The 24,253-nt window shown below is 39.3% G+C and overlaps 2 pseudogenes; one reads left to right on the top strand and one right to left on the bottom strand.

Moving 5' to 3' along the window:
* Positions 1 to 739: 739 nt before the first annotated feature.
* Positions 740 to 23,869, bottom strand: LOC114476502 (S-adenosylmethionine synthase-like; annotated as a pseudogene).
* Positions 20,801 to 23,335, top strand: LOC114476506 (peroxiredoxin-like 2A; annotated as a pseudogene).
* Positions 23,870 to 24,253: the final 384 nt, after the last annotated feature.

The following is a 24,253-nucleotide window of genomic DNA, read 5'->3' as shown; positions in this document are numbered from 1 at the left end:
TTAGCTCCGGAGTATTTGTATTTTCGTAAGCTAGACGCCATGTCGAACAGAAATTTGTGGGCAAAGCGTCACCCTACACTCTTAACTTCCTTCTGATGTAAATGATATACGCATGTAGGTCGAAGAAATAATAGTTTGTGACATTTTTAGCATTGATTAGCGGGAGGCTCCACAGACACGACCTACTCCATTGCTGGCCCACTAGCGCCCCCCACTGTTTGATTTTGATTCAGTCATTTAAACACCGAGTGTTTTGTTTTTCCTTTGGTTTTTAGTTTTAGACATCCTGTGTGTTATCTTTGTTTCCCTTTAGTCTTTTCTATCTCTGCACTCAGGTTAATGTTAGATCTTTCTTGTCGTCTGTTAGTAGCTTTGGTCAATGTTATGTAATGCTTGTTTAAGATTCTGTAAAACATCCACCAATTTTTTTTTCTCTAACTTGGGAGAATTCCTGTCCCTCACACAGTCATGGTTGAATATTTACAAGAACGATGATCCCAAAATCAGTAGATCATTACCATATAATTTAAACGTGTAAACCTCCTCCCACCCTGAGCCGAACAACAAACTCTCCCTGTGCCTTATATAAATATATCCTTTTGTCAATGAAAACCAAAGAGGTTTTATGTTGTAAAATCTATTTTGCTGAAAAAAGTCTTCTGATTGTATACATTTATGCCTTCAATAAATAAAAAAACTGACAAGAGTTGCATCTTGGCTTGATGTCGCAGCAAAGAGATTGATTTTTTGAAAATGGTTTATTTACATTGTTTGGTTTCACAGATTTGTGGTGCAAGCTGACAAACAAAAATTCTATGAACTTAAATTTCACATTGAGCATGAACTTGCAAGAAAGGGGCAGACCAAAAAAAAACATCAACGTAGGGCAGCACTGGTTTTAAACAATGCCAAATCGTTAAGACTTTAGTGGTCCACAAAAGACTGTGGTGGGTTATCTATGGCAAAGAAAAGCAGAGATGAACAATTAAGTCCAAATTAAGACTAAATTACTCTCAAACATGCACAGCAGAAGGCCTACAGGTAGAAAAATGAGAAAGGTTGGAAAAAACAAACCAGCAGGTGAACAATCACACATTAACATCCCACTGCATCCTAATGACCCGTCTCTACAAACAGTACAAACAGCTTCCTGTGGCACACACACACACACACCCTACAAAATAACATTTTGCTCCATACAAAGATCTAAGGTCATTTCCTGAGCTGTTTTAGACTGGTTGTCATTAGCACCTTTAAAGAAAAAACTAAATAAAAATAAAAACACACTGAGGTTAAGGTACAACAAACAGGTCACTGTGGTGTGGTGTTGCACACAGATCTACAGGATGCCTTTATTCTCAAATGTTTGTGGCTGAAATGATTGTACCTAAGTTTAAAAAAAACAATATGAGTGTTTATGTGCTGGAAAGTTAAGACCTGTTTCTCAGATGTCTTTGACACTGACTCCCTTCTCACCAAAAGAATGTCCCACTACTCGTCACTCTGAGACTCACTTAAAGATGTCTTATCTCTCCGTAACTTTAAAAAAAAGGTCATCAGTTGATGAAGCAGGCAGTTGTTGCAGAGGCATCTTGTTGAGTATTCAGAAGACAAGTTTCTTAGGCTGTTCCCAGGAAAACTCTGGTCGGCCAAAGTGTCCATAAGAGGCGGTCTGCTGGTAGATAGGCCTCTTCAGATTCAGCTCCCTGTGAGGGGAAAGCAATCAAGACATCAATTCAACATGAGACTTGTTTCATGTACTGTATTAAGAACGTGTAGGATTTGATATCCGCATTAAAGCAGATCATTTTAGTTTAGGGGCCAAATACGGACCATTTTGATCTCAAGTGGGCTGCAGATTATAGGCAGGAAAACAAGAAATTTCAACAATAATATGCCCTACTTTGCACTTCTGCCTTTAAAGTATAAAGGCACTGATAATATCCAAGAAATAAGTGAGAGGTCAGGATCTTTGCCTAATTTAATTGATTTTGTGATTAATTTGTGGAAATTTTGTGGAATAGTGTAGAGTTATTTTAACACATTGTTTTTAAAAATGATTTCCAACATATAATATAAACATGGGGAAACTGAGTGCTGGCAAATAGTGTAAAGTTTAATTGAAAATGTGTATTTTGAAGGACTGCGATATATACAACCAAATTAGTTCAATATTTTTCTTCCATTTTGACTTTCTCCTGCGGGCCAAATTGGATGCTCTAAAGGGCCGGAATTGGCCCCCAGGCCTTGAGTTTGACACATGTGGCATAAAGGGACGCTGTGTTTATCCAGACAAACCACACATTTCAGCATAGTTGATGTATTTGTATCGTAAAAACGTCCCAAACTATTAGGAAAACAGTTAATGATAGAACAAAAATGTAAACATAGGAATAGCATAGCATGAGCTGTGTGTTGATAATGCAGTTTTGGTTCAGTGAGTCTATAATTGATGAGGACTGTGTGTTTGACTTGTGAACGACTGGCACCCTCTCCTGGGTGTACTCTGCTTTGCACTGTAAATAAACTGGGAGAGGCAGAATCAATCCATGACACTAAATCAAAGTCTCAGTCTACGATCTGCTAACAATGAAACACCCTCAGGTAAAGCTCTCTGTGTACGTATTTATCAACATCACATTCATCCATTGCTGTCATTAATGTCATTTCTAGTTCAATTCTACTTTATTTATATAGCGCAAAATATAAAGTCCATAGTAAGAAAGAAAGAACCCAACAAGATCCAAACGAACAAGTATTTAGTGACAGTGGGAAGAAGAAATCTCCAGCGGAACCAGTTTCAGAGGTGGCAGCCATCCGCTTCGACTGGTTGGGGTTAGTGAACAGAAACAGAATAGGATAGAAGGATAGACCACACGAGTGTCCCAGAAAAGTTGAGCCATGAACCATTGATCAGTCCATCCGAGTGTCCCAGACTAGTTGTTTTCTATGAATCATTAAAAGCTATTTCATATTACTTTTGGAGTAAAACCAAGCAGCCAGAATGATGCATCGCTTCATATTAAAGTGTTTGACCTGACGATGACTCCCGGCCTCAGATCAAAGTTCTTGTTGACAATGTGGAGCAGTTCGGACTCTGTTTTCTGTGAGGACCCGTAGGTAAACAAGGAGATAGACAGAGGGTGGGCCACGCCGATAGCATAGGACACCTGTAACACATGTACCCAGTGGAATACATGAATGTGAACTTTAACCAGGACCTGTTTGGGGGAACCTGGGTTAGCTCACCTGGACCAGAACTCTCCTGCACAGTTTGGCTTTAACCAGAGACTTGGCCACCCAGCGAGCAGCGTACGCAGCAGATCGATCCACTTTTGAAAAGTCTTTACCGGAGAAAGCTCCGCCTCCATGAGCTCCCCATCCTCCGTAGGTGTCTACAATGATCTTCCTACCAGTCACACCAGCATCGCCCTGTTGAGTGAAATACAAAATAATTATATTTTAGAATTTCCTTCCAAAATATTTGCTGCTAAATATCTTTTTAAAATGAGTTTTCACCTGTGGTCCTCAAATAACAAAGCGACCACTTGGTTGGAGATGGTAGACGGTTTTGTCGTCCAAATATTTGGCCGGAACCACAGCTTTGATGACCTGATGAAAACAGTTGAGGCTTTGCATTGCTCAGAGTTTGGTTAAGGCTGTTAGTGAAGCTGTACCTTCTCCTTCAGGACCCTCTGCTGCTCCTCCAGAGAGATGAAGTCATCGTGTTGGACTGAGATCACGATGGTGTGAACCCTTTTGGGGATCACGGCTCCGTCCTTCTGTTCGTAGTGAACCGTCACCTGAAGGCAGAAGCATGCCATTTATTCTCTTTTGCAAGAAGATTAAATATAATATTTGCATTTTACTGTCTCTGAGTGAAACAAACAGGCATCCTGATTAGGTCTGATTTTGTCTAAGAGATACATCGGAGGAATTATTACAAGTGTAAAAGAGACTAAAAGAAAGAAAGGGAATAGAAAAAGGAACACCCCGGTTCCATTGCTACAGATCTTATGTATTTTTATTTTGTTTTTCAATTGTTATCATTGTTTTGTTTTTATTTTTATAAAAAAATTCGTTCCTTAAAAACACGTTCACAGTTGTCTCAAATGTTGGGATTTTGGTGCTGACATCTGGAGAGCGCGAACCAAAAACCCTGATTATCCTTTCTGGATCACCTGTGTTTTTGAATCAGGACGCAGCCAGTGGATGTGTCCGTCGCACCTGAGCTCAGCCATCTTTGAGTTGAGTTTGTGAGCTAACATGATGGTGAGAGGCATGCACTCCTCCGTCTCATCTGTGGCGTAGCCGAACATCAAACCCTGCAGAGGAGATACAAAGTTAGACGACACCCTGTGTTTGACAGAGCCTGCATTTTTTATTTACAGGGGTTTTCTTTGGGTTCTCTGCCGACTGATCCCCCACAGCCCAAAAACATACACGCTAGGTTGATTGGAGCCCATAAATTGGCTCTCGGCGTGAATGGGTGTGACACACCAGGTCTGTCTGTCTCTATATGTTAGCCCAGGGGTGTCAAACTCATTTTAGTTCAGGGGCTAAATACGGATACAGATTTTAGGTGGAAAAAGAGCAAACTCAACATTAATGTCCCCTGGTTTGCATTTCCTCATATAAATTATAACGTTTGTTTTTATATCAGTCTCCACTTTGGGAATTTTCGTGGAATAATTTGAGGAAAATTTGCCAGATTTTGGAAAAACTGAGAGTTCTTTCAACAATTTGAGATTGAAAATGACTGCCGTCGTGTGATATAAGAACTGGAAAACTGAGCTCTGCAGATATTGTGGAATTGAATTGAATGTTTGTATTTGAAGGGGCTTAAATATCTACAGCTGAATTAGTCGGTAATTTACAAAATGTTTCATGTTTTTTCTATCATTTTTACTTTCTCGAGCGGGACGAATTTGATGCTCTAAGGGGGCTGTATTTGGCCCCCGGGCCTTGAGTTTGACACGTGTGTTAGTCAAATGTCTGTGAACCTGTACAGGAAGCACTATTGACACGAGGTAGAGCAGAGATGAACCTGATCTCCAGCTCCGATGTCCTCCTCCGTCCTGTCAATGTGGACACCCTGGGCGATGTCTGGACTCTGCTGCTCTAGAGCCACCAGCACGTTACACGTCTTATAGTCAAAACCTGAAGACAGGCAACAAAGGAGCGAGAGCTGAGTAGAAATAGTGTGTGCTAGCTTGATTTACGTCACCTTTAGAAGTTGTATTCTTACCTTTGTCGGAGTTGTCATAGCCGATGTGTTTAATGGTGTCCCTCACCACCCTCTGGTAGTCCACGTTAGCACGGGACGTGATTTCTCCACAAAGCAACACCATGCCGGTCTTACACACTGTCTCTGTTTACAAAAACATACCCGAGCCTCTTATCAGATATGACGATTGAATCGAGATTTAACAAAAGTTGGGCCAAATGTCATTCAAATAGCTGCTTCTCTTGCCTGCTCGTCGTATGACTTAAAGCACAAGTTTAAAATGTGGGAGACAACTTGAGACAGTTTAAGACATGAATTAGCTCTTCTGTCCCTCTTCCTTCATGTTAAGATGGAATGATTTCATGTGGATTCCCATTGGCTCACCACAGGCCACTTTGGCATCAGGATCCTGCTTTAGGTGAGCGTCCAACACAGCATCACTGATCTGGTCACAAATCTTGTCTGTGGGAACAAAACACGCAGAGACATTAATAATTTAGATATTTACAGAATACATTAGCATGTGGAAGATAAATTAAAGTGTTCAATTAAAATACCGACTTGCCAGTACAACATGGCCCACCTCCGGCTCTGCATGGCCCTGCTGGCCTTCGTGGCTCTGGTGCTCAGTATCCTTTCCAGCTGTTGACAGATGTCAGTCTTCGAGGCTTCGAGTAGATGAATGTTACATGTAGCCATCTTTGCTTCCTTTATTCAATGTCGCACTCAGTCATGTAGCTGCATGACAAATATTTTACCGATATTCAAGACAATGAAAAGATACTTTGCATGGATAAGAGAGTATTACGCTCTGTTCAGACTGCAAAGTATCAACATTAAAATATTGGTTGGCCCTGAAAATCTGTGAATAGTTTGAATATTTTCAAACCACGCTTGGCTTTTGCCGAGACTGTATTAAAAAAAACATGCAACTATTGACTGGTGGACCTGCTTTGACTTTAACCATTGAGTAGCAGGCAGACAATAACAGTTGGATGTTCACTATTTCTCTAATTCTTTTTCTCATTTTGGGAAATTGAGAACTGCTCATGCTCGTTGTTCTGTGACTGATCAGTGAGTAGCTGGCAAACAAGTGTAGAATTAACAAGTTGTAGTGGTAAGGTTAGGGCTGGGCGATATGGCCTTTTATAAATACCGCGATATTTTTAGGCCGTGTCACGATACACGATATATATCTCGATATTTTGCATTACCCTTGAATTAACACTTTGATGCACAAAATCACACCAGTATGATGATTCTATATGTCTACATTAAAACATTCTTGATCATACTGCATTAATATATGCCAATTTTAAACTTTCATGCAAAAAAGGGGATATCACAACTAAGTCAAAGTTGACATAACTGTATTTATTAAACAGTGAGTGGCTCAAACATAAAATTGTCAACAGAAAGTGCACGTTCTGTGCAAAATTGTCACAGAGACATTTCAAAACAAGACAATAGTGCAGGATGCAACTCACATGGCATTTCAAAACACAAAATTAAAGTGCACTTTTTGTACATAACGCCACTACAATATTTTAAAACAAATAGTGCCCTTTTGTGCATGTTGTCATTAAGATGACATTTCAAAAAAAAAAAAAAAAAAAAAAAGTCCGCGAGTTTAACGGTATGGTCATTTTCAACACCGCACAGACTACAAGCTGCGATATATCGAGTATATTCGATATATCGCCCAGCTCTAGGTAAGGTTTGTTAAGACGAGACAATCTATAAAAGCTGGTAAATAAAAATACAACGTACAGTAAGAGGTAGGGGTGTGCTACCACAATGGATCTTACGATACGATTTGCATGTCACGATACGATATATCCCAATACTAAACAATACAATATATATTGATGTCAATAATTACAAATTTCACCTTTACAAGTACAAAATGGTATGAAATACTATTTATTTATTTTTTTTAAACTTGCAAAAACAAGTAAATGCTAACTAACTGTAATTCAAGCACCAGTATCAAAAACAAGTAGGATGTTTATCAAACTGTCATACAACCACATACATCTATAAAAGTGCTAAGTATGTTTTATGAAAATCTTTTAAGCTAAAATGCATTGAGGAGTGACGTAGTTTAACAAGGTCTGATGTGGTTCATTCACACAGTGACTGGGAGTTTACATGCTATGCATATGTTAGTGCCATTACATTTATTTTTTTTTTTGGTAAAAAACATGATTTAAAAAAATCGATTTCAACATTTTTTTGAATTGACACGATAATTGTGTGGTAAAATATTGCGATATATCACCGAATCCATTTTTCTGACACCCTTAGTAAGAGGAATCATCAGATGATGATAACTCTTAATTTTCTCCTAGATAGTAAAAAGTTCCTCCTTCTTCTGACTTATAGATTATATAAACACAATGGGCCTCTGTGTTTATTATGACTGGGTTGAGCGCCCGCCCCATGTACAGAGGCTATAGTTCCTCACCCGCAGCGGGTCCAGGTTCGATTCCCGGCCTGGGACCCTTTCCTGCGTGTCATTCCCTACTCTCTCTGACCCCTTTCCTGTCAAGCAACTGTCATATAAAGGCCACTAGAGCCAAAAAAATCCTTTAAAAAAAAAAAAAAAAAAAAAAAGCGGCACCCTGGAGAGCTTCACCCTACAGCACGCCTCTGCCATCTTTGAGTGGGTGTTCTGTGTCACAGTCATGCTGTTTTATGGGACGTTTGCCTTTGAGTTTGCCGGCATATCCAGAGTCTCCATGGTGATGGTGTCCATGGGAGGAGGACTGAGAGACATTGGGACACAAACCATTGGGGACAATGAACCTACGATCGATCTAAGCAACCAATAAGACGAGTCCACACTGTAGCCTGCTGCCTCACAGCTGCCTTTTTGTATTCTGTTCTAACTCTGGGTTGTGGAGGATTTTAATTTAATTCCTTTAATTTAAGAGGTTTTATGTTGTAAAATCTGTTTTGCTAAAAAAAAGTTTTCTGATTGTATACATTTATGCCTTCAATAAATAAAAAAACTGAAAAGAGTTGCATCTTGGCTGAAGGAAAGCTATGTCAACCTTGAGTTTATGTAAATGAGCAAGAACTTTGTTACGTTTCACTGGATGGTTCATTGATTCGACATCCCAGCTCACAAAATTAACATTACAGCCACTGTTCGAACCAGCCATTCACCGTATACTGCAAAGTGAGAAAGTTATTCAACAATAAGAAATGAAAATTGTAAAACATGGTATAAAAAAAAAAAAAAAAACATAAGTTTAAGAAAAACTACATTAACTGAAAATAAACCTGTCTGGCAAATTCCCAACCCTCGTACATTTAGTACAACTCTGTCATCCTGAACGTGATGACCACAGAACCTCTTCCACATAAATCCACACATATAGTGCTTGTTTGGTGCCATAAACCAGAACGGAGCAGGCTCCCGCTAAATATAAATCACCTACTGTTAACTGTAAGAGTGAGAACAAATATAACACATTAGGAATAGCAAAATGTCACTTTATGGTCCAGAAATATGATGAAAATCAATGTCCACTTTGCAGAAAAAGTTGAGAATATTACCTCGATTGGTCAGAATTCAGAATACACAAACATGGGCTGGTGAAATCCTCTTATGGACCACTGGTCCCCAGCGTCACGTTCGGAGCCTGTCACGGCAGCTGTGGCGTCCACAAACTCCTTTTCCACTCCATTGTGCGTAATGCGGAGTCGCGCTGGGAAAACGATGCCGTACCGGACCCCTGGTTGATCACGGAGAAGTCTCCGGGCTTCCGTGAAGGCGGCACGAGCCCGTGCGACGGTCGGGGTGAAGTCGGGGAAGATGGCGATGGGCTGACCATTCAATTTGAGCGGACCCAGGGTACGGGCACGGCGGAGCACCTCAACGCAGTCCTGGTCATAATGAAGCTTCGCTATGATGGCTCGCGGCTTCCCTCCTGGGCGTTTAGGAACAAGGCTTCTATGCGAGCGATCAATCATGACTTCCTTGCTCATTTTAAGGACCTCTCTCAATAGTTTTGACACAGCCGCGGTGGTACTGGTATCTGGGCCTTCCTCGACTCCGCTTATGCGTATGTTGGACCTCCGCATTCTGCTTTCCGTATCCTCACACTTTGCTCTCAAATCGATCAGCTCTTTTTTGAGCTCAGATACCGTAGATTGCAGAGTCACTACTTCATCACTCCAGGTGGAGAGGCCGCTTTCAATGTCCTTCACCGTGGCTTTCACCTCATCCACCTGTTTGCATGTAGCTTCCCTGCAGCTAGTGATTTCGTCCCTTACTGATTGCAATTCAGTCTTAATGGCGCCGAAGTCCTCCGCGAGCGCTCTCCTGAGTTCTTCTTTTATCACAGATGAGATGTCTTCTTTGATAGACAGAATAACTTGAGATTTCAAGTCTGCGATGATATTCTGCTCCTCGTCGGTGCTTTGTTCCTCGGCTTCAGTCAGGCTAGCTGCCTCCTCTGGGTTAGCTGCGGTGGCTTTCGGCCTGGTTAGCTTAGCGTTAGCTCCGGAGTATTTGTATTTTCGTAAGCTAGACGCCATGTCGAACAGAAATTTGTGGGCAAAGCGTCACCCTACACTCTTAACTTCCTTCTGATGTAAATGATATACGCATGTAGGTCGAAGAAATAATAGTTTGTGACACTTTTAGCATTGATTAGCGGGAGGCTCCACAGACACGACCTACTCCATTGCTGGCCCACTAGCGCCCCCCACTGTTTGATTTTGATTCAGTCATTTAAACACCGAGTGTTTTGTTTTTCCTTTGGTTTTTAGTTTTAGACATCCTGTGTGTTATCTTTGTTTCCCTTTAGTCTTTTCTATCTCTGCACTCAGGTTAATGTTAGATCTTTCTTGTCGTCTGTTAGTAGCTTTGGTCAATGTTATGTAATGCTTGTTTAAGATTCTGTAAAACATCCACCAATTTTTTTTTCTCTAACTTGGGAGAATTCCTGTCCCTCACACAGTCATGGTTGAATATTTACAAGAACGATGATCCCAAAATCAGTAGATCATTACCATATAATTACCAAAAAAAAAAAAAAAAAAAAAAAAAAAAAAAAAAAAAAACCAGTACAGAGCTAAAATCTCTGAGTGTAATTTAACTCAAGCTTGATGCCTCAAAATACTGAAAGTCACAAACCTAAAACTCAGAGGCATGCCACAAAGTCTGCTCCAACCCATGGCCACCCCAAGCTTCCCAAACTCACAAATACCCTGTCAAACAAACCCCAAACCAATAAGTCCAATCCTCTGCAAACTACAAACCCTGAACACTCCCAGCGTCCTACCTACCAAGGATCTTAACCTAGTCTGTCTTCTGGGACTTGCCAGGCTTGAGGCGTGAAGCCCCTGCCAGAGTATACACTCCGCCCAGGATTCGCCCCAAAAAAAACAAACTAAAATAATAAATGGGTGCCCGTAGGAGTGGTTGAAAAAACCAAGCTGAACACCCCTATTCTACACTGGGAGAGCCAGTCAATCAAAACATGCAAGAGGATGACCAAACTTTACCAAAACATGCGATCTCTCCAAAAAAAAACATTATTATTATTTATTTATATATATCTATATTTTTTTTAATAAACAAAATATTTTAATTATACACTGTATAGGTAATCAGGTTATTTTGGAAGACAAACTTACCCAAAAACCAGACAAGCCCCCACTTGTTACTACTCTGGCTTGAAAAGTAGCAACAAAGAAGGGAGACCACACCAAAGCACAGGGTTTAGCAATATATTATTAAACAAAAGTAACGTGGATGTGTAGCAAAGTCAACTAAACTAACAAAAGCATGGATGGCCAGGGCAGGAGTGGAGCAGGCAGAGCAAGTCTCAATCAGGCCCTTTTAAAGAGCCACAGGTGGACGTGATTACCCAAAACCCCACCCAACTCCTGCAAAGAAGGAACAAGGAAACAATTAGAAGAAAGTTCTTTCAAAATAAAAGGTCAACCCTTTGACCGTCACAATGGCTACTAAAACAATGAAAGGGTAATGTTCAATAGGTCTAATAGTTAACCTGTTTACCAAGAAAACATCCTTCACTGCTGTACTTTTGGTCCCACAGACAGCTTTTTGAATGGCCTTAGTGAGAGTTCGACACGTTAACTAATGCCTGGTGTAATGGTAGATTTAGTGTTACCTCTAATGGTGTTCTCCGCTGAACTGTGAAATCAATGAAACAGACATGAGTTGATGAATTAATAAAAATGGATTTATTCTACAACTAAAATAAACGAATTCAATTGTTTGAGAAGAATGTTTGGCCCCCCGTCCCGAGCAAGATCATTTACTGAGAGGACAAGAGAGCGACCACCAGCTTCGAAGTTCACAGCAAGAGAGAGAGAAAAACCCTGAAGCAATGATATTCCTGCAGTCTCCCCCTCCCCTTCCCCCCTCCACCAAAAGGAACTGTTTGCATTAAAACACAAGGGGCAAAAGGAGATACAGGCCATCCCTGTGTGCGTGTGTGTGTGGTTGTGTGTGTGTGTGGTTGTGTGTGTGTGTGTGTGTGCGGTTGTGTGTGTGTGTGCGGTTGTGTGTGTGGTTGTGTGTGGTTGTGTGTGTGCGGTTGTGTGTGTGTGTTTTGAGTCTTTTGATATGTATAAGATAAGATGTGTGAAGGAGAATGGCTACCCCCAAGAAGAAAAAGAGAAAACAGGCACAGAGTTAAAAAGCAAATTATCCCCTTAATCATACACACGACAAATATAAATGTATCATTAAACATTATTAGATAATTTTCTACGACACTGGCCCTCTATCAACCTGTCACTCACAGAACTTAGTGGATGTTTTAAGGCAATCAACATGTTGATAAAATATCCATACATCAAATGACCAGTATTGTTCTTTATGATGTACATCTATAGACTCTTTACTGTGAGTTTTTCAACCTAGAAAACTATTTCCATGGCCTAAATTGACCATGCAGCAGGCCAATTGTTGGGTTGCTGGCCGTATCTTGGGTAGCACAGCCCAAGGCAGACAAAACCATTGAAAAGGCGAAGCAGTGAATGGGGAGCGTCATCCTGTCTCTATTCCAGCCCATTTTGGACACTCAGCACATTTCTCTGCCTTGATGCCACTAATGACTGAAATATCACCACTATCGCACTCAAGCATCACACTTCCCCCGATGACACTAGGGATGTTGCCAAGTTAACTGACTATTATTCTACGACACTGAAATTTCCTTATCAACTATTTGACTGGTCGATTACACGAGGTTTTTCCAAAACAGTTCAATTTAAGCCTAAAATATTCTACAAGGACAAAACATTGGCTTTAATATAATTGAGTGTATTTAATAACTATCTGAATACATCCACTGTTTACCAAGTCATTAGTATAAATACTACTGAGATATATGCACTTAGGCATATTTTAACATCAAGGTATATCCTCAATGATGAATCAAAAACATTTGGACAATAATCAGTCCTACACACCAACAGACTGTAGTAATATAATGATCAATGTGGTCAACAACCACATTAAAAAATGCAGGCAACTCACTGTATAAAATAAATGAACTTGCTTTATATATCGCTTTATAACCACTGAGGTAGTCCCAAAGCACTTCACAATATCACTTTATTCACACATTCACACACCAATGGGACCGAGCTGCCATCAAGGCACTAATCAACCATTGGCAGCAACTTGGGGTTCAGTGTCTTGCCCAAGGACACTTCAACACATAGGCATGTATTGCACTGGGATCAAACAGAAAACAACCCCTCTACCAACTGAGCCCCAAAATACACATTGTTCAAATAATTCATCAGTCATCCGAATTACTGACAAGCTCTCAATAACAGCATGTTCAGCCCTCACTTTTAGCGTCAATTCCAAAAACAGAGAGATGGCGAAAGAGAAAGAAGTGGATATGAACCTATTCCAACTAGTGAAGCTTTGAGTAATCATATACAAACGGAGCAGCCATGTAATCATTAACAGACATGCTCACAGAAGATTGAAAAACACCTCCAATATATTTACTTTAAAAATCTCTCTTTCACACACTTTTTCATATCTTTACACACACACACACACACACACACACACACACACACACACACACACACACACACACACACACACACACACACACACACACACACACACACACACACACACACACACACACACACACACACACACACACACACACACACACACACACACACACACACACACACACACACACACACACACACAACAAATTAGCAGTTATCGTCCCCCATTGATAAATCTTGTATGTGTTTCCCATCTGTTGCTTTTCAAAGTTATTGGTTATATAATGCTGTTGGTTATTACGTCACTAAAACACAAATTAACACATGTTGAGTGTTTTGGCTACGTATACAGATAAACGCTTACACGTCATCTTCGCCATTGATTAGTCTCTTTTTTTTTTATCAACAAACGCCACTATAAAGCTATTCTACTGGAAGTTTGTTAAAATAGCATTAAAACACAGAAAGGATGTTTTTCATACATGTTGACCATTGGAAAAAAGAGTCGTAGACTCAACATGCAAAGACTCTCTCATATAATAGGGTTTTAGAAGATTAATGTGGCAAAGCTGCTGTCTTTTTTTTCTGTCGGGAGTTTCAATTAGATAATTAAGTTCTGAAAGCTGCTTCACCACAGTGTAAGGGCCATGAAACTTTGCTTGAAATGGTGACCCCAAAATTGGCAACAAAGCCAAAACCTGATCCCCTTCACTAAATTGTCGCTTCTCAGAACGTCTGTCATACCAGATTTTCATTTTGTTCTGTGCATTAGCCAATTTCTGTTTAGCCAACTGTCCTGCTGTGTAAAGGCGATGGCGAAAACCATTAACGTAGTCCAATAAATTAGCTGGAGGTTCATCTGTGGCCCAACTATCATGAAGTACAGCCAATGGACCTCGGACTTTATGGCCAAAGACTAAGTAATTCGGACTGAAACCAGTACTCTCTTGGCAAACCTCTCTTGCTGCTAAAAGCAACCATGGCAAACCCTCTTCCCAATCTTTGCTTAACTCTGTGCAATAGGAGCGCAATAGTGATTTTAGAGTTTGGTGGAATCTCTCTAAAGCTCCTTGGCTCTGGGCATGATATGCTGAGGCCTGATTGTGCTTTATGTTAAGCTGTTTTAGAATTTGGGCAAACAGGTGTGATGAGAAATTTGATCCCTGATCACTTTGGATAATTTTTGGTATACCAAATATAGCCATGAACTGTGATAGTGCTTTAACAACAGACTTAGCAGTTATATTACGTAGTGCATACACAGCTGGATACCGAGTAACCAAACACATTACAGTTAACAAATACTGAGAACCAGATTTCGATTTAGGCAAAGGCCCAACACAGTCAATTATCAAGTGTTCAAAAGGACTTTCAACTGCAGATATTGGATGAAGTGGTGCGGGTCTAATCGACTGATTTGGTTTCCCTGTAATTTGACATGTATGACAGGTTTTAATATAGGCTGCAATGTCACGCTTTAGACGAGGCCAAAAGAAATAACGGAGAACATGATTGTAGGTTTTCTTAACTCCCAAATGCCCCGTGCGGTCATGAGAGCATGATAACACTTTATCTCTGAATTTAGTTGGCACAACAATTTGAAAAACTGGAATCCCCAACAAGTCAATTCCTTGAGGAATATATTTTCTAACCAGCACCTCATTCTTTAGAAAATACCCAAATGCTGAACTTCTTGCTTCTTGAGCAGGCTGCACTTGATCAAACATTTCACTCAAGGATGCATCAGCTCTTTGTTCAGCCACCAATTCCTGTTGAGAGATAAGAATTGATTTGCATCTTAACACAGGACATTCAGCTTTCCAGTGACCCCTTTCATGGCAATAGTTGCACAGTTGATCAGAACCTCGTGATTTTGAAAAGTGACACGGTCTAGACGACTCAAACCTTGTAAACTTTGAATGAGTTACAGGCTTAGTAGGGAACACATCTGTGGGATAATTTCTACTACTTTTCCCATTGTGTGCCAAAACATATTCATCAGCTATGATAGCTGCCTCAGAAACTGTAACTCTCCCTCGTTCTCTGATGTAAGTTGCAACTTCTGGTGGAACACAGTCAACAAACTGTTCAAATATAATCAGGTCACTAAGCTCCTCATATGTTGTAACATCCAAAGCAGAGCACCACCGACTGAAAAGTTTACACAAATCCTTGGCAAACTCAATATGGGACTGCTTCTCAGCCTTCCTCCATGACCTGAACCGCTGCCTATAGGCCTCTGGAACCAACTCATAGGCCCTTAATACAGCTTCTTTGACAGTTGCATACCTCTGGCTGTCACGTTCATTTAGGGCAGAGTAAGCAGCTTGAGCTTTCCCTGTAAAAACCGACTGCAACATAACAACTCGTTCAGTCTCCGGCCAACCTCTAGCGTTAGCTACTCTCTCAAAAAGTGAAAAAAATGTATCTGGATCACTCTCATCAAACCTTGGAACAAGACGCAAATTAGATATCAAATCTGACTCCCTTCTTAGACTAGAACTATCAAAACCAACCATTTTTAACCTATCCTGCTCCAACTGAACCCTTTCTCTCTCGAGTGTAATCTTCATCTGCTCAATGGCCATCTTTTCTTTCTCCATTTCTAACATAAGTAACTCCCTTTTTTGTTCAAAACTCAAAGAATCAGCTTCATTTACCGTCACCATACTTTTCCCTGGCAAAACCCCCTTATGCACCAAAACAGCTCTTATACACAATTTAATTTCATCTTTTAACTTCCTATTCCCAATATCAATGCCATAATGTTCGACTAACTGTAACAGTTGTTCCCTCGAATAACTGTTTAACAGCTCTTCTGATGGCAATTGAGCAAAACTTTCAACTAAAGCCATAGTGGAAACACCAAAAAAAAAAAAAAAAAAAACCAGTACAGAGCTAAAATCTCTGAGTGTAATTTAACTCAAGCTTGATGCCTCAAAATACTGAAAGTCACAAACCTAAAACTCAGAGGCATGCCACAAAGTCTGCTCCAACCCATGGCCACCCCAAGCTTCCCAAACTCACAAATACCCTGTCAAACAAACCCCAAACCAATAAGTCCAATCCTCTGCAAACTACAAACCCTGAACACTCCCAGCGTCCTACCTACCAAGGATCTTAACCTAGTCTGTCTTCTGGGACTTGCCAGGCTTGAGGCGTGAAGCCCCTGCCAGAGTATACACTCCGCCCAGGATTCGCCCCAAAAAAAACAAACTAAAATAATAAATGGGTGCCCGTAGGAGTGGTTGAAAAAACCAAGCTGAACACCCCTATTCTACACTGGGAGAGCCAGTCAATCAAAACATGCAAGAGGATGACCAAACTTTACCAAAACATGTGATCTCTCCAAAAAAAAACATTATTATTATTTATTTATATATATCTATATTTTTTTTAATAAACAAAATATTTTAATTATACACTGTATAGGTAATTAGGTTATTTTGGAAGACAAACTTACCCAAAAACCAGACAAGCCCCCACTTGTTACTACTCTGGCTTGAAAAGTAGCAACAAAGAAGGGAGACCACACCAAAGCACAGGGTTTAGCAATATATTATTAAACAAAAATAACGTGGATGTGTAGCAAAGTCAACTAAACTAACAAAAGCATGGATGGCCAGGGCAGGAGTGGAGCAGGCAGAGCAAGTCTCAATTAGGCCCTTTTAAAGAGCCACAGGTGGACGTGATTACCCAAAACCCCACCCAACTCCTGCAAAGAAGGAACAAGGAAACAATTAGAAGAAAGTTCTTTCAAAATAAAAGGTCAACCCTTTGACCGTCACAATGGCTACTAAAACAAAGAAAGGGTAATGTTCAATAGGTCTAATAGTTAACCTGTTTACCAAGAAAACATCCTTCACTGCTGTACTTTTGGTCCCACAGACAGCTTTTTGAATGGCCTTAGTGAGAGTTCGACACGTTAACTAATGCCTGGTGTAATGGTAGATTTAGTGTTACCTCTAATGGTGTTCTCCGCTGAACTGTGAAATCAATGAAACAGACATGAGTTGATGAATTAATAAAAATGGATTTATTCTACAACTAAAATAAACGAATTCAATTGTTTGAGAAGAATGTTTGGCCCCCCGTCCCGAGCAAGATCATTTACTGAGAGGACAAGAGAGCGACCACCAGCTTCGAAGTTCACAGCAAGAGAGAGAGAAAAACCCTGAAGCAATGATATTCCTGCAGTCTCCCCCTCCCCTTCCCCCCTCCACCAAAAGGAACTGTTTGCATTAAAACACAAGGGGCAAAAGGAGATACAGGCCATCCCTGTGTGCGTGTGTGTGTGCGTGTGTGTGTGTGTGTGTGTGTGTGTGTGTGTGTGTGTGTGTTTTGAGTCTTTTGATATGTATAAGATAAGATGTGTGAAGGAGAATGGCTACCCCCAAGAAGAAGAAGAAGAGAAAACAGGCACAGAGTTAAAAAGCAAATTATCCCCTTAATCATACACACGACAAATATAAATGTATCATTAAACATTATTAGATAATTTTCTACGACACTGGCCCTCTATCAACCTGTCACTCACAGAACTTAGTGGATGTTTTAAGGCAATCAACATGTTGATAAAATATCCATACATCAAATGACCAGTATTGTTCTTTATGATGTACATCTATAGACTCTTTACTGTGAGTTTTTCAACCTAGAAAACTATTTCCATGGCCTAAATTGACCATGCAGCAGGCCAATTGTTGGGTTGCTGGCCGTATCTTGGGTAGCATAGCCCAAGGCAGACAAAACCATTGAAAAGGCGAAGCAGTGAATGGGGAGCGTCATCCTGTCTCTATTCCAGCCCATTTTGGACACTCAGCACATTTCTCTGCCTTGATGCCACTAATGACTGAAATATCACCACTATCGCACTCAAGCATCACACTTCCCCCGATGACACTAGGGATGTTGCCAAGTTAACTGACTATTATTCTACGACACTGAAATTTCCTTATCAACTATTTGACTGGTCGATTACACGAGGTTTTTCCAAAACAGTTCAATTTAAGCCTAAAATATTCTACAAGGACAAAACATTGGCTTTAATATAATTGAGTGTATTTAATAACTATCTGAATACATCCACTGTTTACCAAGTCATTAGTATAAATACTACTGAGATATATGCACTTAGGCATATTTTAACATCAAGGTATATCCTCAATGATGAATCAAAAACATTTGGACAATAATCAGTCCTACACACCAACAGGCTGTAGTAATATAATGATCAATGTGGTCAACAACCACATTAAAAAATGCAGGCAACTCACTGTATAAAATAAATGAACTTGCTTTATATATCGCTTTATAACCACTGAGGTAGTCCCAAAGCACTTCACAATATCACTTTATTCACACATTCACACACCAATGGGACCGAGCTGCCATCAAGGCACTAATCAACCATTGGCAGCAACTTGGGGTTCAGTGTCTTGCCCAAGGACACTTCAACACATAGGCATGTATTGCACTGGGATCAAACAGAAAACAACCCCTCTACCAACTGAGCCCCAAAATACACATTGTTCAAATAATTAATCAGTCATCCGAATTACTGACAAGCTCTCAATAACAACATGTTCAGCCCTCACTTTTAGCGTCAATTCCAAAAACAGAGAGATGGCGAAAGAGAAAGAAGTGGATATGAACCTATTCCAACTAGTGAAGCTTTGAGTAATCATATACAAACGGAGCAGCCATGTAATCATTAACAGACATGCTCACAGTAGATTGAAAAACACCTCCAATATATTTACTTTAAAAATCTCTCTTTCACACACTTTTTCATATCTTTTCACACACACACCACAGACCATCATAGTCATCAATTAGCAGTTATCGTCCCCCATTGATAAATCTTGTATGTGTTTCCCATCTGTTGCTTTTCAAAGTTATTGGTTATATAATGCTGTTGGTTATTACGTCACTAAAACACAAATTAACACATGTTGAGTGTTTTGGCTACGTATACAGATAAACGCTTACACATCATCTTCGCCATTGATTAGTCTCTTTTTTTTAATCAACAAACGCCACTATAAAGCTATTCTACTGGAGGTTTGTTAAAATAGCATTAAAACACAGAAAGGATGTTTTTCATACATGTTGACCATTGGAAAAAAGCTGTATAATTGTTCCTTGAAAACCTGCCATCATGTTTTAAAATGACAAATAGTAATTACATTAATTTTGTACTAATAGTTTTGTAGATGTGACATGTATTAAATTAAAGCTATTAAATGGTATGGTAAAGGGAATAAAAGAATGAGGAAAAAAAAACTAGGTTAAAGAGCTTAAGTCAACAACAAAAAACAAGTAAATAACAAAAAAACTGTTCTCATACAAATACATTCAGATATCACATTACATTATTTGGATCAAATTAATAATTGATTATTGCAAATTTGAATTTTAATATGGCAATGAAATATTGTTGTTAAATGCAAAGAGTCAAAGAGAAGCTTTTCCACAACAGTATTTTGTTAAAAATAAGATTTTCCCCAAAAGACTACTTTCATAAAGTGAAGGGGAAAAAAAAGCTTGACTCATCATCTTTAAATTGAACAGCACAAACCAGAAGGGGTCAGTCCTGCTTTAAAAAGCACTAGTTTTAAGGGTCTTGTGATGGCCTTATCTAAAAAAAAATTCCATAACTTTTCAATTTTTATGCCTTACTATAGCCTTACCTCCGATTTTGGGTGTTCGTCACTTTTTTTTCATTTTTCACTGTTTTTTTCATTTTAAATGCCTTCCTGCATTTATATCCCAGTTTAAGTGTGCACATCTTATTTGCACTAGTTTTAAGGGTCTTGTGATACCCTTATCTAAAAAAAAAAAAATTCCATAATTTTTCAATTTTTATGCCTTACCTCCGATTTGGGGTTTGTCACTTTTTTCTCATTTTCCACTTTTATTTATTTTTTTAATGCTTTCCTGCATTTTCAGCCCAGTTTAAGGGTGCACATCATATTTGCACTAGTTTTGAGGGTCTTGTGAATGGCCTTATCTAAAAAAAAAAAAAATTCCATAATTTTTCAATTTTTATGCCTTACTATAGCCTTACCTCCAATTTGGGGTGTTTGTCACTTTTTTCTCATTTTCCATTTTTTTTTTTTTAATTTCAAATGCCTTCCTGCATTTTTATCCCAGTTTAAGTGTGCACATCATATTTTCAGCTTTTCTTCCTCTGGCTTAGATAGAATATATCCCACTTTTGCCAAAATAAAAAGGCAAAAATCTACAAATATGAGCTGTATCTTTGGTAAACCAAAATAGTGAAGCTTTGACTTTCTACTCCAGTTAATGTAGGATGATGTATGTATACGGTGAGCACTAACGCAGACGTGTTCATAGATTGGTTGTGCTGTTTGATGAACAGACCCAATGTGCACCAGGCTGTCCCTGGTACTAAGACTTTGAGGAATTCTTGTTATGTTTGCTTCCCATATAAGAGAGGCTTCCACTGTGATTGGTCTGATCTGAGCTGAGAAGGCTTAAGGGGCTACTTGAAAACATCTGATTCCTGCACAACACCAACAGCACAGCACAGCACAGCACAGCACAGCACAGCACAGCACAGCACAGCACAGTCTGGTAAGTAGCACTATTTTACATTTACACAGAAGGAAACTGGCTGAACAATTGTCCAATTTAAACCTAATCATTTCAATGTATCACAAAAAAACACAGTTATTGTGATATGTTGTTTTTGCATCAAAGATAGATAGACTGCAGATTGATGGACTTATTTAGTGATAGAATGATCAAGGCTCTTCAAGCAACATCATTGATTCGACTGTAATCTGCACATTTTTTTTATGGTGAAGGGCTGAGGACCCTGTTTGGGATCATGGTGACTGCGACTGCAGCCCTGAAGATGGTCAGCCTGTTTTTTGCAGAGCTCATCAGCAGCATCACAGACTGGTTTCAGACCAAACCAGTATGGGCTGACCTAAAGTTGCTGGAGGACACAGAGCTGAAGACCACAGGCGGAGGTGAGTAAAGAAAGAGAACCCACAAATTCAGATCAACTGATCTGAAGACTTTCTGACCACCTCAGTCGGATTACCTATAATTATATGAAAATGTACAATTTGTGTTTGACCTGCTGTTACTGAAGAAGGAAATTATATCTGGATGGAAAGAGGAAAACTCAGACAACTGCAATTCCTAAATACAACTAGACTTGAATGTGCTTCTGATAAAAGACCTGAATACCTCACACCTATAGATGTTCCATTTTCAAACTGAGGAATTGGGTTCATCGAGGATTTGTTTTTTTAATCGATACTAATATTAACACTAATTTTTTATAAATATGAGGTGTCATTATCTGGTCCACATACAGCTCAATTTAGTATTTTTATTACAACTTATAACTAAGACCAACATGGTTCCCTGATATACTGAATATACACTGAAAAGTGTTTTATTTTATCATTATTGTTCTTTCAGTGATTATTAAATAATGAGTCATTCCACAGAGTGAGTTTAAAAACACAGAGGGCTAGCGGTTTGTTTATTTGTGTGGTTTTTTTTTTAGTTCATTTAAATGGATTGGTATCAGGTGTAATAATTAGTATATTATAATGTTTGTCTGAGAAAGTGTCTTTCTACATTCCCTTTTTTAAACAGTGGAATATGAAAGAATGATTGAAACACACTAATCCTATTAAATTAGAAAAAAATACTTTTAGATTTAAAAAAATATATAGCATTGTATCATAAAATGTATGAAATGATCAAAACAGTACTTATTTAAACTGTACTAAATTTAAACAATTGCTGTTAACTTCTTCGTTTTTTAAATTGTGTGGTTGCTTTCAGTCCATGAGAAACCAAAGGCTAAATCTCTGTGGGAGAAGACGGGTGCCGTGGTCATGGTTGTACGAAGACCTGGATGATTGCTGTGCAGAGAGGTATGAGGTGTGCCACCATGTGTGCATGAATTAGGACAGCCAGTTTCCATTGATTATGTGTATTTCTATGTATCCTCAATCTGCAGGAGGCTGCTGAGCTGTCCTCTCTCAAGTCCCAGCTACAGGACATTGAAGTCCCACTAATTGTAGTGGTGAAAGAAAACATTGGCAAGGAGCTGGACCTCTTCAAGAAGTACTTCTCTGGGAAAGTCTATGTGGATCATCAGGTTTGATTTAAGCACAGTGCTTCTCTTTAAACATTCAGAATGTCATGGTATTAAAATTAGGGTTTATACATTTAAGCCGATAAGCTACTTTGGTCCTACGCAGAGAAATTTCTACGGCCCCCAAGAGAGGTGGATGTTTTTCTCCATGTTTCTGCGTGTGGGGGTGTGGAGGAACCTCTGGAGGGCCTATCGGAAGGGCTTCAGAGGAAACTGGAGAGGGGAAGGACTTGTGCTAGGTGGGTTATTCGTCATTGGACCTGGAGATCAGGTACGCTACAAAAAACATAGTAATAATTAGGGCTGAACGATTTTGTAAAATAATCTAATGGCGATTGCGATTTAATATGCGATTATTTTTTCAAGGGCCGCTTGTCATGTCTTTTTCAATGAACACAAGCAATAAATCGATCTGTTTCAGAATAAACAATTTCAGATTTATTTAAACTTTAAATAAATATAAAATATACATTTAATAACACAGATTACAACAATAAAGCAAACACTTCTGTGGCTTTATCTCTTCAGCTTATCCAGCTAACTTCACATTTTGTGAAACATGTAAACATGTGGACTGCACTTCCTGAACACTCTCTGAACTCAACAGGACAGTACAAGACAGGACAAAAAATGCGTTTTATGATATCGCGATAATATCGCAAATGCAATTAATCGTTCAGCCCTAGTAAAAATACATCCGTATCATTGCTTGTTTGTTATGGTTTGTGACGGGTGATGTTTTTATTCCACCAGGGGATTCTACTGGAGCATCGTGAGAAGGAGTTTGGAGATAAAGTAAATATGCTGGCTGTCTTGAGAGCCGCCCGCCAGATTACAATGGACATGGCGTGGTAGATGCACGTATCCATGAGCATGTTTTGACTATAAATAAGAGGTTTAGATTAAATATCTGCTCCAGCAAAACTACACTGACCAAAACACTGTTAAGACATAATATGATGTGTTGCTCCATCGCTGTTGCTTGATGCCTGTGTGCGGGGAAGTTTGTGTGTTTTTATGATGATTTGCTTCTAAAATCTGAAGAAAGAGCAAGTCGGATGCTACATGACACACAAAAAGAACCTAACTGAAAAGTGCTGTGATGGATGTAATGCATTTACCTTAGAAAATTAAAATAAAACCAAAACACATCATATCTTACCTGTCAATGTGTCTGACTTTACTGGCTGCTTCTCCCTTCAATGTGGTACACATTGTGAAGAAATACCTTCATTGCTTTTCAGTTCACAGTCTCACTCACCAGCCACACAATCTGTCAATCTGGAAAAAGTAAATGGAGTATAATTCACACACAGATGTTAAAAGTTAATTCTAAAAAGAAAAACAGTTGTATTATTTCACCCCGTCAACAACGGCTATAACCATAACAGAAACACTTCCCTACACATGGTTGGATTTGATTTTCTCCCGATTTCCTCACTGACATTGTCCGGGCGGACCATCCTTCACTGAGCGTCGTTTCCGGCCGGACAATAATAACGATTACACCTCTTCTTATGCGGTGTAATCGTTATTATTATTACAACAATATTATTATTACAATAATATAATTACACCGCATAAGAAGAGGAAGAAGAGTCTTCTTCCTCTTCTTATGCGGTGTAATCGTTATTATTGTCCGGCTGGAAACGACGCTCAGTGAAGGATGGTCCGCCCGGACAATGTCGGGCAGAAATCAGGAGAAAATCGGGAGGGTTGGCAAGTATGTATTAAACACAAAAAACACTTTACATTTTAAGTGTTTATATATATGTATTGTCATTTCTAAGTTACATGTAAGTGTGATTTAAACAAGAATAGCTAAATAAATAAATCTATATATATAA

The sequence above is a fragment of the Gouania willdenowi genome, chromosome 15 (genome assembly GCF_900634775.1).
Source record: "Gouania willdenowi chromosome 15, fGouWil2.1, whole genome shotgun sequence".
Classification (NCBI taxonomy): Eukaryota; Metazoa; Chordata; class Actinopteri; order Blenniiformes; family Gobiesocidae; genus Gouania; species Gouania willdenowi.
This window is presented reverse-complemented; position numbering and strand designations above follow the sequence as displayed.